This window comes from Ursus arctos, unplaced genomic scaffold (genome assembly GCF_023065955.2).
Source record: "Ursus arctos isolate Adak ecotype North America unplaced genomic scaffold, UrsArc2.0 scaffold_29, whole genome shotgun sequence".
NCBI classification, from domain to species: domain Eukaryota; kingdom Metazoa; phylum Chordata; class Mammalia; order Carnivora; family Ursidae; genus Ursus; species Ursus arctos.
The window spans coordinates 33,797,086-33,815,082 of NW_026622974.1; the positions used below are offsets into that span (position 1 = coordinate 33,797,086).

Consider the following 17,997-nt stretch of genomic DNA (forward strand, 5'->3'; position numbering starts at 1 on the left):
CTCTATTATTCAATATGCCCATTCTACATGGCATTAGGAGTAATAGTCTTTCTGATGACTGACAGTCAATTGCAAAGGGACCATGTGTGTAAAGATGTGGGGCCTCTGAAGGACCCTCTTAGGCTTTAAGTCTTTTCTGTTAATATTCATGGAACTGCATAATAGCTCCTTCTGAAGGCCCTTCTTGGTGTCCAAGGTGACTGTTTTTATTGGTAAATTCAGAAATAGTAATAAAATAAAAGATTTGAAAATCCTCAAAGCAAACTAGAGTGAACAGTCTGCCCGATTCAACCACTGTTTGCAAATATTTATTTTTTCATCTCTAAACCTCAGAGTGTGTTTGATTTGAAGCACTAAAACAGCAATTGCTCTGACCCACAGAAAATTTTTATGCTGAATAAACTACCTCATAAACTGAAGCTTAAACATTGAGGGTGGATGTCTTGACACAGCATTCCCTTGTGAAGCATCTGGAATTCTGGTTTTCAATTGACTTAATTTTCACGTCACTCCAGGAAACTTCCTAGGACGTTAAGGAATGAAGGCCTGACCTTTTAAGGTGCGGTTCCTCAGGAAACAAAGCGTGTCACTTGGATTTCCCTAGGATGAAACATGGAGTGTTTGCTCTTTTCTGATCTAATTTTACAAGAAGATGTAGAATGCTGGTCCTTGCTGGATATGTCAAGTCTCCTCAGATAAAAAGACAAGGTAAAAAAGCTGGACTACTTCTCTCTACCTCAACTTATTTCCTAAAATTATAGTTTTAATTTTTTGAGGAAGCCTATTTTACTCTAGTCGTCATATCCTCCTCTACAAATTAAACAATAAGATATTTCCACTTGTACATTAAAATCAATTGAATCTACACACTAGCTTTAATGTATTGAAAAACACAGCATTTATGTAATCAGCGTTCATAGCATACAGCTGACCAAAAGAGCTGTGTGATTTCAGAACCTTTCTTCTCTCAACAGTAAACTTGATGACTTGATCTACCACCCTCTCTGTAATATTCTCTGACTCCTGTCGATGTTTCATGTTCGTATTTCACATGAGTGGACTGGAACTAGATCAAGTGGTCAAACCATCATCCACACTGTCCGCCACTCATCGGCCAGCTGGAGGGTTGTCAGTGACGTGTATGGAGGATCAGGCCTACAGAGTCAAATAGCTATCGCTAGGCATAACGGGACCAAAGGAATCAAGGCCAAATGTTCAAATGTCTTTACATAATGAGTACAGAGGTTGTTTCCATTGTCTGGCATGCTGTTTCTCCTGCTGCTCTCGTGGCTCTCGTCTTCTAATCGTCCAGCTCTCAACCACTATCTTCCCTGTAACACCTCCTTTACCTGCCCTAGCTAAGTAGGTCTTGCCTCAACTCTGTTATTCTCAATCATGGCACTCTTTTTGTTTGTTTGTTTCATATCAGTATCACAGTTTATTATAGTAAATGCATCTTTGTTTACTTTTTGATCATCTGTGCTCCCAACTAGACTGCAAACTCTATTAAGGGAGAAACACTTTCCTTCAATAAGTAGCTATTCAGCATGGTAGAATCTGGTTCATAATATGCATGCAGTGAACATCTGACAAGTGATTAAACAAATAATGAAAGTGTACATATTCTTAAAAATAAGAACCTGAAAGGATATACAACAATCTCTAGTTGTTGGGGAGTTTTAATTGATTTTAACTTTTCTCTTCATCAATTTCTGTATTTATTTTCTATATGAAGATCTATTTATCATAGTGGGATTTTCAGACTTTAGAAAGTAATAGAAAAAAACAAATAAACATATTTTCATAAACTACAATTTATTTCCCAAAAGAATTTTTTTTTTAAATTACAGTATTTTGAAAGCAATTTTTACATAGCAGGGAGTGTAAAAGTATGTATGACTAAGTCATTCTAGGTGAACCTTTTTATGTATTGCCCTTTTGATTCCTAAAAATAGGAGGATTGTTTCATATTTACAGAAAAGGACAATTGTGTTGAGATAAAATGACAGATATTTTAGCAGGGGCAATGAAAAGAAGAAACTGGGATCACATTTTCAACTTCCTGTCCTTGGTAGAAGGACAGTTTGGGGATGCACTAAAAATGAACTGATTAAAAGTCAGACTTTCATTACATTCACATCTTTATACTTAGGAAAAATTATAGGTAATTAAGTTGTGTCACAAGCAGTAAATACCAATTGACACTAAAAACTAAATGTAAATGGATTTGTTTTCAACATTTAAGAATATAGATAGTGATTAGAAAGGGTTTGGAAAAATGAATAAATCAAGCTTATTAAAGGAATAAAAATAGGTATAGGGACTAAAAAACAAAAACAAATTTCTGATTCTTTGAGGAAATCTATTGGTTATCACTGATAGTGTCATGGCCATTGTTTGGAAGAGGAAGGATTATTTTGAGGAAACATTGATCAACTGATATTTTACTTTATCAAAACTTAGTAAGAGGATGTGAGTATGAGTTGCAGAGAATTTGGTCAGATATAAGGAAAAGATATTTTTCCCTTTATTTACCATTCTTGACATTTATTTTTCAATAAATTTTTTTAGGAAAAATTCTCTGATGTAGGATGAGTCAACACTGAAAGGAGACGTGTGCAGTCATGCTACTGTAGTCCTTGAAAATCACTGAAAATTTAAGTTTATTACTAAAGTAAAAAAGCAAATACTCTGCTGACCTTGTGTCAAGAAAATCAACACAATAAATACTTCCAGCTCTGATATTCTATTATATCCTGCCAATATGGGATAAGGCTAAGGACTTAGAAGAATCTAGGACAAATAACAACTAAATCCCCACCCAACCACTTTCCTCCACCCATCTCCCATACACTCTGCCCCGGGACCACTTGTCATTTTTCTTCAAACCATTTATCTATCACAGTGAAGTTCTGATTATTTGAATGCTCATACACATGAAAGATCAAGTAAATGTGGTTTCAATATTGATTTGGAAAACCACATGCCAAGAAAAGTAGATAGGGTTGTTCCAAACATTAATCACAGATTTTTGGGTGATAAGCAATACAATGCCACACTTGCTTTAGTCGAGCCAGACGGAGTACAAATGTTTGGTTTTTCAGATCTCTAGTCATACAGAGCCCAGAGATATATGCAAGAAATATTACCCAGTTGGTGGTCCTTGTTTCACTTACTATTGCTGTCAGAGCAGACACTGATAGTTTATTTTGGGTTGAATTTCACTCACTCAGCAAAAGGCTATAAATTTCATGTTAAGAAAATATACTCTGCACTGAGCAAATTATTTTCAAATCAGTGAGATCAATAAGTGTGTTATAATTCTAGTATGTTTGAATTATCCATATTGTTATTCAAATCTCTGTTATTGATTGATTATATACCATATATTGTATTTCAAACCAAATTACATCTTAAGTTAAGCTAGGAATGTTTAAACATTCTAGTATAGGTGTTTGCCCACAAGACTTGCATCAAGAAATTATAGGTACTGAAACCAAAAGAACCAAATCCATTGGTGAAATGTCTACGTATCTGATATACTTTATGGCAAAGATCGAGTGTTTTCTCATTAGGTCATTGTGGTTTTGATTGTCAAGTTTCTTTACGTCTAAGGCAACTCTTGCGGGATACTGCGTATTCCTGAAGTAACAATAGGCCTGCTATTCATATCATAGAGGTCTTGCTTTCCTACAAAATAAGCCAATGAGTCAGTCCTACAGACTCCTACAAATGAGTCAGTCTTTCGTGATGAAAGCAACATGGGATCCTGTATACAACTTGCTTTCAACCAGAGAGAAGAGAAAAGGTAAGACATAAAAGCCATCAAAGTTCTATAAACCAATTCTTCTTATATGATGCAGCAGTTGAGAGAAACTCATATTAAAGACTACCAAAAAAACAAAATAAAAGAAAATAAAACAAATCAGGATTCTTCTAGGCTTGGAAATTCTCCACCAGGAGAAAAACAAACTCAGGAATCCCCAAGTTGTTACTATGACTTAATTCTACACTGGCTTTCAATCCTCCCTCGGAGAGATGTTTTCTAAATAACTTCATACATTTAGTCAAATTTATTCCCAATTGGTCTGCAGTAGCCAAATCTTGCCATTCAAACTTCTAAAATAGGGACTTGTAAGTACTTTTCAACTTCCCTAACTGCAGAATTTCATTTTCAATGCCAGAGTGTTCCCATGTTAGGATTTCCAATTACTCTGTCTTTACCGATACTTGTTCAAACTTATTATTGCTCTAAAGTCTCTGACTGAAGAAAAAATGTCAATAAATGAGCATTTGCATTTGATGTTACCAAATCATCAAAGACCAACCTTTGTAACTTTAGATAAAATGCACTTATCTTTCACTTAAATATCAATACAAGCAAAATATATCAAGATGCAGTTGATTAGAAGATTGACAAATATTTACTGGGAAAAAACAGAATAAGTACTTTGAGTAGAATGTTGGCTAAAAAACATCTGTCTTGGAATAGGTCCAGGTTTTGGAGAAAATTAATTTATCAAAGATATTCTGTGTTTACTTAGGTACAGATTTTCGTGAGGAGAAATTTGAGAAATTCTGAGAGCTTTGTCTCCTATCAAGACTTACGTATTTTGGCATCAGTTCTGATGGGCCCTCCTCAACATTCACAGAAAAACAGTTCTGGGACCCTTGTATCACTTAGTAGTTACCCAGTGAGGTTAGAGCCTATTGTTCTCTATTCAAAGACTCCATGAAAACCAAAGAGGAGATTAAACTCTTTCATAGATAAAGAACTGGAATGACAGAAAATCTCTATGTATGACCAATGTCACACACTCTTGGAGCACTTTACAGCAGTTAAGTTTTAATAACAGCCCCTCTCCAAAAAAAAAAAAAAGTTAGGTTTCTTATTTGCTCGGTTTGCTTTGTTTATGTTAAATTCCCACCATTCAATATAAAATGCTGTAGTTAACAACTCTTTTTCTCTAGTGAAACTGCTGTTGGTTCCTACTACGATTTTATATCTGTGTATGTACTGACTTCTACACTGTGATTATCCTCTACTCCCCCACAAACGACTTCTCTACTTCTCCAAAATTCCTTCTTCCTGCTAGAATGAGTGAGAAGGCTCTGGCAGCACACACCTAAGCTAGTGTCCCAGTTTCTGAGACAGGATTCTGAGAACCCTGAGTACTACCCAAGGCATAGTTCTGACATGGTTCCAAATCTCTTAAAAAAGTGGTTAGACATTCTAGATATAGAGAACTCCTCCATCAAAAGCCTTGGGAAAACACAGGGCAAATGTGTCTAAGGAAAGTGATGCCTTCTGGAAAGCAATGGAAAATCATATCTGGGAAGTTAAAATAGTTACAAAATAGCAAACAAGATTTCAAACACTCAACCTCTTTCAAACCATTCTTCTCAATTTTGCCTACATATGTTTTCTTTCTCCACAGCTAAAGACACTTGGCCATCAAATTTATGCTCTGAACTCCACTCCCAGTCTTGAGATACAATTCTTAATCTGAGCAGGAGGAATTGAAAGGACTAAATCCAAAACATTGGGACAAACATCAGGTGATAGTTGCTGTTAATGCTTAAACACTTGCCATTTGTTAAACAGGAAAAACTGTGAATCTTAATTTGGGGATTCTGATTTGGTCTCTGCTGAATGAGTCTCAGTTATGGTAACATGGACTTGTCCTGTTTCCTAGCCAGCTATTTTTTGGATTATCTGCCTATTATAATCTCACTAGCATTCCAGACCATGTTGAAATGGAGTCATGTTTCCCCCTTTGTCCAGCCCAGTGGTTTAGAGCTTTCCACGTGATCCAAGTTATTCCAGTACCAACTGTCTTTTTGTACTTAAAGATTTCTGATTATCACCAGTCCCTTAGTCTCCCATAGCTTTCCTTTGTTGACTTCTTGCACCCCAATTGGCCTCGTTTGTTTGGTCCTTGTGACCATGGCCCTGAGGGTACCATGCTCTCTTTCTGTTGATCCGGTCTTTCTTTCATGGTGATCATAGTTAATTGACCCCAGATCATACCACCCTAACCTGCGACAATTAATAGTATCATTCCCAGCCATGAACGGACAGATGATACATTTCTTCCTCCTTCATTCTTTCTGTATTTTATAAAATAGAGCCAACATATTGTACTTTTTTTCAAGGCTTTGTCACGAACTACTAAACTCTTGCCATTTGTGGTATAGGCAGTAAAATTACTCTTACCTTCAAAGAAGAAAAGTGGTTGAGACATGCAAGCAGATAGATACGGTTCCTCAGTAAAGAATCAGAAGCTTAGGTATCCAGATCATTGCCTTTGGATGGCTCATTTGCTTCTATCAACGAACAGTTACCGCACTGGTGTTTCTGGGGCCAGTCCTTACTTCGAGTGAAGAGATGGGTGATAATTGATTGCACGTGTTACAGAGTACGTGCTTACACAGCAGAGAGTGAGGGGGGTCAGCTGCTGAACCAATTCCCGAACCGACACTAACTGGAGAACTGATAAGAAGGCATTAAGGGAGAAGCAACACAAATAAAACATACTAGCCTACTTCCACAAACATCCAAGAGCAGTAGCTGACCACCCTGGCTAAGATCAGGATCAGCTGGAAAGCTTTCAGAAGCAACAGATGCCCAGGCTGTCTACCCTAGAATCTTGGGGTGGAGTGGGGATTCTGAGGAGAAACCGGGGTGGAAATTCACTACTCTGTGGTCAAACTGGGGAGTAGGCAAAGATTTATGTAATCAGCATCCAAAGACAGGTTAATATGCGCAGCAGCCAGTAATGTTTGCTTTCAACAAAGACAAACTATGTGGGGCCTTAAGAAATTCCATTATGTTACAGTTTGCCATTTGTCTATTTACTCTCCTTCATATCCTTTCAGAAATTATCCAAACATTGTAAAAATCAATGAATTCTGAACAACGCTGATGATAAAAAAACACCCGGGGTTCTCTTTAAAAATACGAAGCCCAGGGCCGTACCATAATGCCGCTGAAACAGACTCTTCAAGGACCAAGTCTTGGAAGCTGGAGTTTAACAAGTATCCCAGGTGATTCTTATCATTGAGGAAGTTTGGAAAACACTGATGTGGATACCGAAGGCTGGTGAACTTTGAACTTGTTTGTGATCTGGGGCCTGTGAACACATGACAAGCACATTATGAGAGACACATACTCGTGTGAAGCTCTCCCACGCCTGTACTGCAATCACGCAGACGTCGCACAGTTCCTTGATGATTTCATGCCTATTCCCACATCAGGGCCTTTGCATCTGCTGTTTACCAGTCTGGAAACTTTTCCTCCCAACTCTTCAACAGGCGGAATCCTATTTATTCTTTGCCACTTTTTCACAAAAGCCCTCCCAGCTCTGACCAACTATATCCAGCGACCTGTTAAAACCTCTTTGCACTCTTTGCTTAACTTCATAACAACCATGACTGTTGCTGGTTATTTATCTCTAGTGATAATGTTTTAGTATCTGTCTCCTACACTGGATGGTAAACCCCTATGGGGTAGGGCCTGGCTTACTGGTTCACAGCTTTATCTGCAGTATTTCACAATAGCAATGTAGGCATAAGTGAATGAATATGTGAATGAATGAAAGTGCTCAGTGGTAGCACGCAAGACGGAGCAAGGTCGTGGGGAGAGATTTGTAGGAGTGACTGAGATGAACATGTGTAAAGCTGGAAAGGCTTTCACAGGGAGGCCAGGACTGTGCTGGGCTCTGCAGCAAGGGGACTGGCATAGCACAGAGGAGCGGAAACATGCCAGGTGGGCGGAAGGCTCTGCAAACGGCCTGGAGAAGAGAGACAGTATGTTTGCGATCTGAACAAGAAGCCAGGCTGCATGAATTAAGCAGAGAGAACAATCAGGCTATGATGAAAGTGGAGGACAGTTAGATAAAGAGTGACTCATGACCAGTTCTGATTTGACGTAAGCAGAAACTCAGAGATCCTGCAGGGTTCAGAGAAGGAGAGAGATGATCAAAACAGAGCTTGCAGGGGATGACTCACACTCTTTGTGTAGGACTGAATGAAGGGACAGGACTAAAGATACATGAAACCAGCTAGGAGGCTGTGGCAATCAAATTGCAGTGCAATTAGGAAGCAAAATAGGTGCTGTGTTTTACTTGGGTATGTCCGACCTCGTGCCACAAAAAGTTTGACGCACCTGGGTAGAAATATGATAACAGCTGTAGAATAGAGGAAGGGAAGGGGTCCTAAGAGAAAGGCAGTAAGGTTTGAACTACCTTTCATAGAAGAGGGAAGAGAATCAACGAAGACACTAAGTTATAGACTCAAGAGACTGCATGCTGCAAAATGGGATGGAAAGGCAGGGGAGTCTGAGAGCAGGAGAAAAGAATGAGCTCCCTTCTTAGCATGGAGTCATAGTGTCACATTTCAGGAAGCCCATTCTTTTTTTTTTTTTTTTTTTAATATTTTTATTTATTTGAGAGAGAGCATGCTCGAGCTCAAGCCCGCGTGCAGGGGGGAGGGGCAGAGAGAGAAGAGAATCTTAAGGAGACTGCGCTGAGCTCAGAGCCTGACCCTGGGCTTGATATCAAGACCCTGAGATCGTGACCTGAGCTGAAACCAAGAGTCCATCACTTAACCAACTGCACCACCCAGACACCCCTCAGGAAGCCTATCCTTTACTCAAGGGGAAGAATTATAGGACATGAAAAAGGGCCCGAGAACAAGAAAACCTGTTACTTCAAGACCATGAACTCTGAAGACACCCATGGTTATCAGAGTGCTGGAAGGGACAGTAATGAATCTCAAAGGACATTTTCTAAGTTTGTTATCTTTCTGTAGTGTTCAGGTATACTTGATCCTCTTGACAACTCCCTTTTTGTATCATTATATTTTTGGTAATTGCGGAAATCCTCCCGTCCTTATTTACTATTACTATTACCAATTCTCTGTCCCCTCCAGAATTCTAGCTTTACTATTTTTAGTTCTTTTAATAGCTCTACTAAATATCTCTAGCTTGCCGAAAATACATTTGAATGATTTCCCGAAACACTCCTTGCCCCGTTTTGTGTTGCTTCGTCCGGATCATCCTGATTTTCTTTCCTGGATTATTGAAAACAGCCCCCCTACCACTGGTCTCCTTGTTTCTAATCTCCTGCCTTAGCATTTCATACTCATCCAACAAAGTGCTCTTCTATAATTCAGATATAATCATATCTCTCCCTTGCTTAAAATCTTTAAATGACTGTTAAGGAAAACCTTCAGGATGAAGGGCAGATAGATTTGCTTGCACAAAATTTCCTTTAGGATATGTCTGCTGCCCCTCTTTTCTTCTTCCCCTCTTCCCATGGGTACTTTGTAATCTGTTCATTTCCCTGAATGGCATGCACTCTCTCTTCCCTCCCTACCTTGGTAAGTGGCATTACCTATCTTCGTTATCCGTATCATCCTTTTGTTGCCTGACAACCTTTATTCATTTTCCAAAACTTCTATCCTCAGCTCCTCCAGGCGGCCTTCCCTTGACTCCCTCTGCAGCTGTCCCGTGTCCTCACATACGTGATCGTAGCTTGCCTCAAGCACAGAACTGTAATTTGTATGCTGGGTTTTTTTTTTAAATTCTAACTAAAATATGATCTTCCTTAAGGCAAAGATGGTGTCTCTCATGCCTCAAATTTTTTTATGTCTGGCACGGTGCCTGATACACTGATTGAGGGAAAAACATAAGGACAGAAATAGTGGGAAAGGAAAGAAGGAGAAAAGGAAGGAAGGGACAGCTTTTACCCTCACCAAAATTCTACTGAAAGCTTGGGAATACAGGGAGAGAGAGAGAGAGAGCAATACAGGTCAAACTGGTACAACCCAAATTAAAGAATATTGAGTAAATTAAATGTCAAATTCATAAGAGCCATTAAGCAGCATGAATTATTTTTGAAAATTTCTCATCATTTTAATAATTCTTTCTGGAGCACTACGTTAATCCCTGATTCTAGATACTGTGCTGGTGAAGTTAGGTGGTATAAAAATGAGTAAGTTTTGGTTTCTACCCCAAGACCCTCACAGTTCATTTGGGGAGACATTCAGACATATGTTGCATTGATGCCTGACCAAGGCAAATGCAGGATGGAAGAAGGAACAGCCAAACATACCGGATAGTAGTGAGGTTTGTGGAGGTTTCAAAAGGCCAGTGACTCAAAAGGGGTGCGTAGAAATGTACCAGAGTCAGAAACAGAGGGAAAGCATTCCAGAGAAAGGACCAAAGCATCTCGGAGAATGGCAGAGTTTGGAATGCCTGCATTTGGCCAAATTCTCTTCCTTTGTTATTTTTAGGAGCTTGGGAGTAGAGACATAATAAAATATAGTTGTATCTTCTTTCACAATATCCTCAACTGTGTTAGTTCTTCCACTTCCTCCCTTGTCTGTCATGTCACCTGCTATCCTCCTCTGTCTTTTCCCCACATCATGTTTGTCCGATGAGCTGAGCCATTCTGCTCTCCTTATTCTTCTGTGATTCCCTCACTGCAGTATCTAGAGCACTTGATCAACCACCTACCTCTAGAAGACAGTCCATGACCATCTACTCCCCTTAGAACATGTCAAGGGGATAGGGTGGTGGTCTTGCTATTCATTAAACCCTCTTAGTATACTCCCTCTGACAGGCATGCCATTAAATAAGTTTTCCAATTATCCTATTGCATGACTCATCATAATTCATCATGTCATTAAAGGACGATTCTCATCATTCTGAAAAGAAACAATGCATGCCAATTGAAGGGACACCTGGGCTAGATGATATTAATAGTTTATCTAGCCATCTGAGTGGAGTGTTTGCAGAGGGAAACAATACTGCCACAGCACATCCCCAGCACTGTTACTACGTTCGTCTCTCTGGGACACAGAACCGAGTCTCGGGCGGACCACTCTCAGAGACAGCCTGAGATTGCTCATGTTTGAAGGCTTTTTGTGAACCTGGAGGCTCCTATGGGGCTTTCACAGACCTAACATGGGCTAAGCAACTAACGTGAACCAAGTTGTTTACTTGGGCCCTTAATATTTCACTCATTCTCACAAAGAAGAAATGCACGGCAATTATTCTGATTTTCTGGATGAGTTATCATAAGGGTAGATATCTTAGTATTTCACTCAAAGTAACAAGTATCTTATCAATAACTGGAGAAGCTGCCATTTGAATTTGAGTATATAATACCAAGGATGCCATTTTCCCGGTATGTTTGTAGGCACTTGCTCTTCTCTGCCCAGCAAGCATCACTAATATATCATGACAGTGTCACCCCCAGGACTGAATATAGTCTCAGAAGCATTGTAAGAAGTACTCCAGGTTCCCTCTACGAACTGATAGAGGCATTCAAGCTCAACAAGATTGCTTCCTATAGTCATTGCTTTGGCCTTACCAACTTTTCTATATTGTAGAAATAAGAAGCTGAAGAGAGCAAGAAAGTAGACCTAAATTATGAAGCCTTTTCAGCTTTCGAGCTGAAACATACCTAAGTAGTTTCATTCCTTGAGAAAGTGCCCCTCCTAGCCGGTCACATATTCTGCCCACGTTTGCTATCTTGTCCCTTGCAGATTAGTCATAAAATTATGAGCTGCTGCTTATGTGTCAACACCAAATTGCCAATTTTTGGTCCTACCTTACAGGAGCGTTTTAAACAGTCTCTTCTCTTCGAAAGCCATTTATTCAAGCATACTAACTTAATGCTTGAGAATAATCGGGCCCCTTAGCAATCTAACTATTCCTGTTTCCCTCCTTGCCATTTCTTCGTATTATGAAAAGAAGTGGTGATTATAGGATTTCGAATCTATTTACTGGCAGTGATTTCTTCCATCCGAGGGAAGTCCAGAGCCTTTCTCTGGTGACACTGAGAGTTTAACCTACACAGAGCTGCCTGGCAGTGAGCTAAATGCCCACACATGGATTTGCTTCTTCGCTCCTCAAAACAGCCTTGTGAAGGTGTTGCTGTTAGTCCCCCATTACACAGATGAGAAAACTGAAGCTTTTAATAGACAAATGTCATTTGCCCGAAGTCACAAAACTAGCCAAGGAATGATGTCTGTATTTGAACCTGCAAAATCCGTCTCCGAGCTTTTGAAGCAGCACATTACACTGGCTCCCTCCACTCACCACGCACAGGCCCCTCGGTCGCTCACTGGGACACCAACTGTCTAGCACACAACGTGGCCACAAACAATAAAGGAGACTGCTACCAGGACAGCATTAATTATGAAGACATTTAGGATCATTTGAAGTCTCCACCCCAGCTATCGGACCTCCCTGTCACCATTCTCTGGAGATCGTGCTCTACAGCCAAATCACAGACGAGTCAGCCTCACGAGGCCCTTTTGATTCTTTGGCAACCAGATCCTCCTCCAGATCCAAAAAAGATGCAGGATATACTCTCCTCTCCTCCATCCTTGGATTCGAGGTCTTCTCACAGCTGTAGCTCACTGTGCACTCTGGACTCTGTCCACGGCTGAGCTTTAAGGTGCTTTTTCTTAGCTTGGGTCAGACCTGCTTCAGGTTTCATTCCAGAACTAAACCCTGGGATTCTGCTTTGTCTTTGTGTTTTGCATTAGTGTAAAAGTTTCCCCAGAGCAGCCAATCCAGCAGTGATCGTTCTAACACCTACATACCAGATCTATAGCTCTTCAGTTTCGTTACATTTCTGCATAGCTGTAAGAGAAGAAAGAATAACCTACGCTTCTGTGATGAGATTTTGATATCATAGTGGAAGTGTTTTTATCATCTTACACTGATGATATTCTATCCTTAATAATCTTTCAGCATTAGAGTTAAAATTAACATTTTAATACTAAAATGTCATCCATACAATGATGAGACCAGGCACATAGATATTACCGTGCTTAGACTGTAGTAATGCAACTTGTAATAAGAGTAAAACTGATTACTACAGAGACAGTAAGCAACGAGATAATTTATCATTTACACATCATATTAGCTAACTTAGAACTATTATAGTTTTATAGGTTTTTGGACCTTTATGTACATCTTGCTTTTATCACTAAAACTTCCCCGTTCCACTTATCTAGACAACAAATAAAAAGGTTTAATAATTTAATTATATATATATTTAATAATTTTAATTTTATTTAATTTAATAATATATTAAATTATAAATGTTATATATTTATATAATATGATAAATAAATATTAATATATTTAATAATTAATAATAATTTAAATCACGATGGAAAAACCCATCACGTGTAGGCAGCTCAAAATTCCTAGCACCTTTCCTTTGTGGTGGCAAGTTCTGATTCACAGCTTGCTTTACTGTGGCATGGGCTCCATGAAGGAAGTGATATCATGTTTCATAACGGGGGATGCAGGTTGACTTTCCCATATAGGTTACCTCTCTGAGGATTCACAGTATGGGTGTGGCCTGGCCCATTCCTTACCGATTCAGGCTCCAAGCCAGGAATCTACAGACTGGGTGGACTCTCTAACAAACAACCCTTAATAATCTCTAGCATATTAACTATCAGCACCTTCAGTGAACACTTAAGAACTGAGGGGGGAAAAAAAAACGTTTCCAGGATTGGACTGAGAAGTGGCTAAGGAAGAAAAAGGTGTACTATAAAAAGTAGTGGCAGATCAAAGATCAGTTCAATCTATCTCATGAATTTGCCGGGGGCTACCCCATCTAGAGAACTCCAGCTCTTCTGTGGCCTGGGTGACTTGCACTGTCATCCACCTGACTGGACAGAAAGAGGTAGAGAATGGCATCAGACTCGTGCCATCTGGTATTATTGTTCCTTTTTTGAGAACTAAAAGTAAAATTAAAATGTAAGGAGGAAAACAATGAAGATTGTAGTTGGGGGAAATGAAAAACACATTTTGGTGTTTATTTCACTGGTCTCACAAGGCTAACTTTGTAACAAACAAAGGGATGCGGTAGATTAAAAACTAGCATTAAAATAAAGAAATACAGAAATGAATCAAGTATTTAGACATGGAAATATACAGATCTTCAACTTTAGTTTGTACAGCTGTTTGTTTTTAAAGCATAGAACTGTTCATCTAAAAGAGTTATAAACTAAAATCGTCTTAGAGACCCATGAAATTCTTCTTCTAAAATGGTTCCATTTTCTTGGTTGAGGCTCAAATTATTCTGGTCACATTAGTTTGTCTTGGATAATATTGGTTCAGCTGGATTATCTAATCATTATTGCCATCTCACTCAGAGAATTTGTTTTGTCATTTTCCCACAATCTAAAAGACTTAAAAAAAGAAAAAAAAGATTTTAATGCCCACAGTATTGTTTATAAAAATAAAGGTCAAGATCATTTTTACAGTTGCTTAATCCAGAGATTTTTCTAGCCTTGGAAAGAGCTGTAGGTTCTAATCCTGGCAAATCTACAGAAAATTCAGAGGATTCTCTTAGCCCTTTCCTATTTTCCTAGTGATAAAAAAAGGAGCCCTTCTTTTAACCTACAGAAGGGCAAATAACACATTCAAAATAATAAAATATGAATAACTCAATAGTCAATTAAGTCCCATGGGGTTATTTGGAGAATCTGATAGAATTTGCAAGAGAGGCCTGGAAGAAGCCAGAAAAGACATTTCTCTGCATGCTTCTAAAGAAAAAAGATATATTAATAATAAAGAAGGAGAATACTTTCTCAACAGTTTTGGAGAAAACAAAAAAATAAAAATAAAAATACAAAATTCACCCTGTGAGACTAGGGTAGCTAAAGTCTCATACCAGGTCAAGAGAAATACAGTGTCAAGGGAGCTAATTTCACTCCCTGCTGATTTTAAAAGAGAATCAGGATGGTTCATGAAGATCCTTCAGAAAGTGAAAGTAAAACTCTTCATTTGATTTAACCCTGGTTAATTTCAAGTGTAACCTATATAACTATTGGCCAAAATCACTAAATTATTTGGATGGCATTTTTTTAAATGAATGGAAAATAGTGTGTGTGTGTGTGTGTGTGTTTTAAATCATTGGCCATAGACTTGAAGAATTTTTTTGGTTGAAAAGGAGTATATTCCACATTAAAATCTTATTAGTGATTTCTGAGGTTAATCCCCAGGAAAGGGAATGTGTACATCCAGTCTATATCAGGGGCCCTTTCATTAATAACAATTTCTGAATTTCCTTGCAAGCTTTTAAAAAGTTAGATATATTATATACAGACTAAAGGCAACATTTTCATGGATCTAGAACCGAAAATAAGAGGATGGCACAGACTGGATGTTTGTGACCCCTCAAAATCATATGTTGCAACTTAATCCCCAATTCGATGGTAGAAGGTGGGGGCTTTGGGAGGCAAGTAAGTTCTGAGAGCAGTGCTTAAGTCATTAGTGCTCTCATATAAAAGGCCCCGGAGAGATTCTTCACTTCTACCATGTGAAGACACAGAAAAAAGACAAGCGTCTGCCAGGAAACTATCTCTGACCGTGCACTGAATCTGCCATCACCTGGGTCTCAGACTTCCCAACCTCCGGAATGGTGAGAAATAAATTTCCGTTGTTTGTAGGTACGGTCTATGGCATTTTGTTAGAACAGCCTGAGAGGACTAAGGGGAGGGGAGAAAGGAGGTAAAGAACTCATTTCCATTATAATCCAAGAAAAGAACACGCATCATTTAAACACGGTTTGTTAATAAGGATATCCTAAATTTATGAAATTTTGAAAAAGAGAGAATTACAAGTTGAATGTATATTTTGTTCTTGTTTTTGTTCTTTAAAAAATAAAATGTCAAACGAAAGGATAGGAAAGATGAAATGAGTTTGAGTTGCAGACTGCAGTTGGGTAAGGAAAATAACATTGTTACTTGGGTGTGTATTTGTGTGTGTGTATGTGTTTGGTTTTACTGACAACTATCTCTTATCTTTTTTAGAAGTATGAAATATACACTAAAAATTAAAAAAATAACTGGGTTGAATAGAATTAAAGGATATTATATTGATATCAGTATCAAGACTGACATTTTAAATTTGCTTTAATCTCGCTATAGCTAAAGTCAAACAGATTTTGCCATTAGAAACAACACGACAACACTTTAGATATTTCACAAAGCCTTAGTGTGAAAAGAGGCCAAAGCAAATATAAACTGAGGCAATGGCCAACACCAAAGTTTCAAACCCTATTAAAAAGAATGCAGTGGTGTTGAAAATTCCATGGCTTGAGATACAATGATGCATCCAGTTGTTTTATTTCATAATTTGTAATTAAATTGGAATTATCAAGATATATTTTGGCCTTCCAAATAATCTGATAAATATTAAAAGACCTTGAAATGTTAATCATTGCAAATAAAATTAGTTATGTGGAGATTATTCCGAGAAAAAAAAAATCATTTGATTGTTTTACTTACACTCAACCCTTCTTGGAAGGCAACACTCCCCTCATTTTCACTTAAAAAACAAAGTACACATGCAGTCGTTTGATTGTTTGTGAGCTTTTAAATTTGGCTCTCAGTCCTTTGGAATATAATCCCTTTACTGGAAATTCAGTTAAAGTAACTCCTCCAATCTCCAAACACTAACCAGATAAACCACATTTCCTGCCTTCACTCCCTTTCTCCACCTCTCTGCAGATTTAGTACTGATTGGCAATGAAGATGAGAGCTTCGGACAGCATGGTGGGTTGATGAAAACAATCATCTCCTATCATTCGGCATCTATTTTCCTCCCTTCACTTTGTCCATCTACAACTATCGTCAACCACAGCGGCTCGTTAGACACCTGGAGGGCTTTTGAAAACCCCTCCCCTTTCCTAAGACATTTTTATATAATAGGTCTGGGGTGGAGTCCAAATAATAATATTTTAAAAGAAACTTTTCAGGTAATTCTGATGTGTAAACAGAATTGAAACGGCCGGGTTTACCCGGAGTTAGGATGGGAAACTGAAGCGGGGGAGGAAACGTGGCTAAGAGTGGCCTCCTGATAACCAATCAGGATGCCCTGAGCCTCCCCTCAGTGAACCAGTCAGGATAATCTGACCTCTCAGTGCACCCATTACCTAGTTTGCATGGAATAGACCCTAAAACAGCGCTCTCTCAATCTGAAAGCACACAGGCATCACGTGGCCATCTTGTAAAAAGCAACTGCTGATTCAGGAGATCTGTATGGGACCCGAGAGTCTGCATTTCTAAACTGCTTCCAGGGGATATGTCGTAAGCTGCTGCTCCACAGACCACATTCTGAGGAGCAAGTATTTAGGATAAATCTGGTCCCGTAATACAAATGTGGTCATTTCTTTCAAAAGAATGTAATACTGATACAGAAGGGTATAACGCAGGGCTATAACAAAAATGTAGAAACAACCTAAATGCCTATTAACAGAGCCAATTTGAAGGGATAATATTCAGTCTGTGTGTTTTCAAAAAAGTTGTTAGTAGCATGGAAAAATCAGTAAAATAAAAAACAAAAAAGTAAAATATAAAATTATATGTAAGCTAGAAGTGCCTGGGTAGCTCAGTCGGTTGAGCTACCAACTCTTGGTTTCAGCTCAGTTCATTTTCACAGGGTCCCGAGACCAAGCCCTCCTTGGGCTCTGCCTCAGTGCAGAGTCTGCCTGGGATTCTCTCCCTCTCCCTCTCCCTCTCCCTTTGCTTCTCCCTTTGCTTGCACTCTCTCTTAAATAAATAAATAAATAAATAAATAAATAAATAAATAAATAAATAAAATCTTTACAAAAAATTATGTGTAAACTATATAGGAATATCCCAATTACATTCAAATGGGTGGAAATAAACAGAAAGAAAATGATCCAGTATGTTAACTGTGATTACAATAGGTTTTGTGATTATCAGCAACTTTATTTTCTTTCTAGTTTTCTGTATTTTCCATTTTATCCATTTAACATGTTTTATCACTATAATAAGATTAAAGCATATTAAGCAAAATACTGTATTACATCAGATAATACATTTCTTTTTGATGTTTGTATCAAAGGACATCTACAAGATTTAATTCCCATTAGTTTAACCCTGAAAGTCACTAACTTTATCAAAATTTCAATATGCATCTTTTTCACAACT

The 17,997-nt window shown here is 38.4% G+C and overlaps 1 long non-coding RNA gene across 2 annotated transcripts in view; it reads right to left on the reverse strand.

Annotated features, from left to right (window-relative positions):
- LOC123001477 (uncharacterized) overlaps nucleotides 1-17,997 on the reverse strand; it is a 427,451-nt gene that overhangs the window by 186,642 nt on the left and 222,812 nt on the right. The window contains exons 4-5 of one of the 2 annotated variants that reach the window (XR_008956189.1): nucleotides 6,980-7,133; nucleotides 6,218-6,493 (exon numbers count right to left, since the gene is read on the reverse strand). This is a non-coding gene — a long non-coding RNA (uncharacterized LOC123001477). Of the gene's footprint in view, nucleotides 1-6,217; nucleotides 7,134-17,997 lie in introns of both variants that reach the window. The other variant, XR_008956190.1, reaches the window with a different exon arrangement.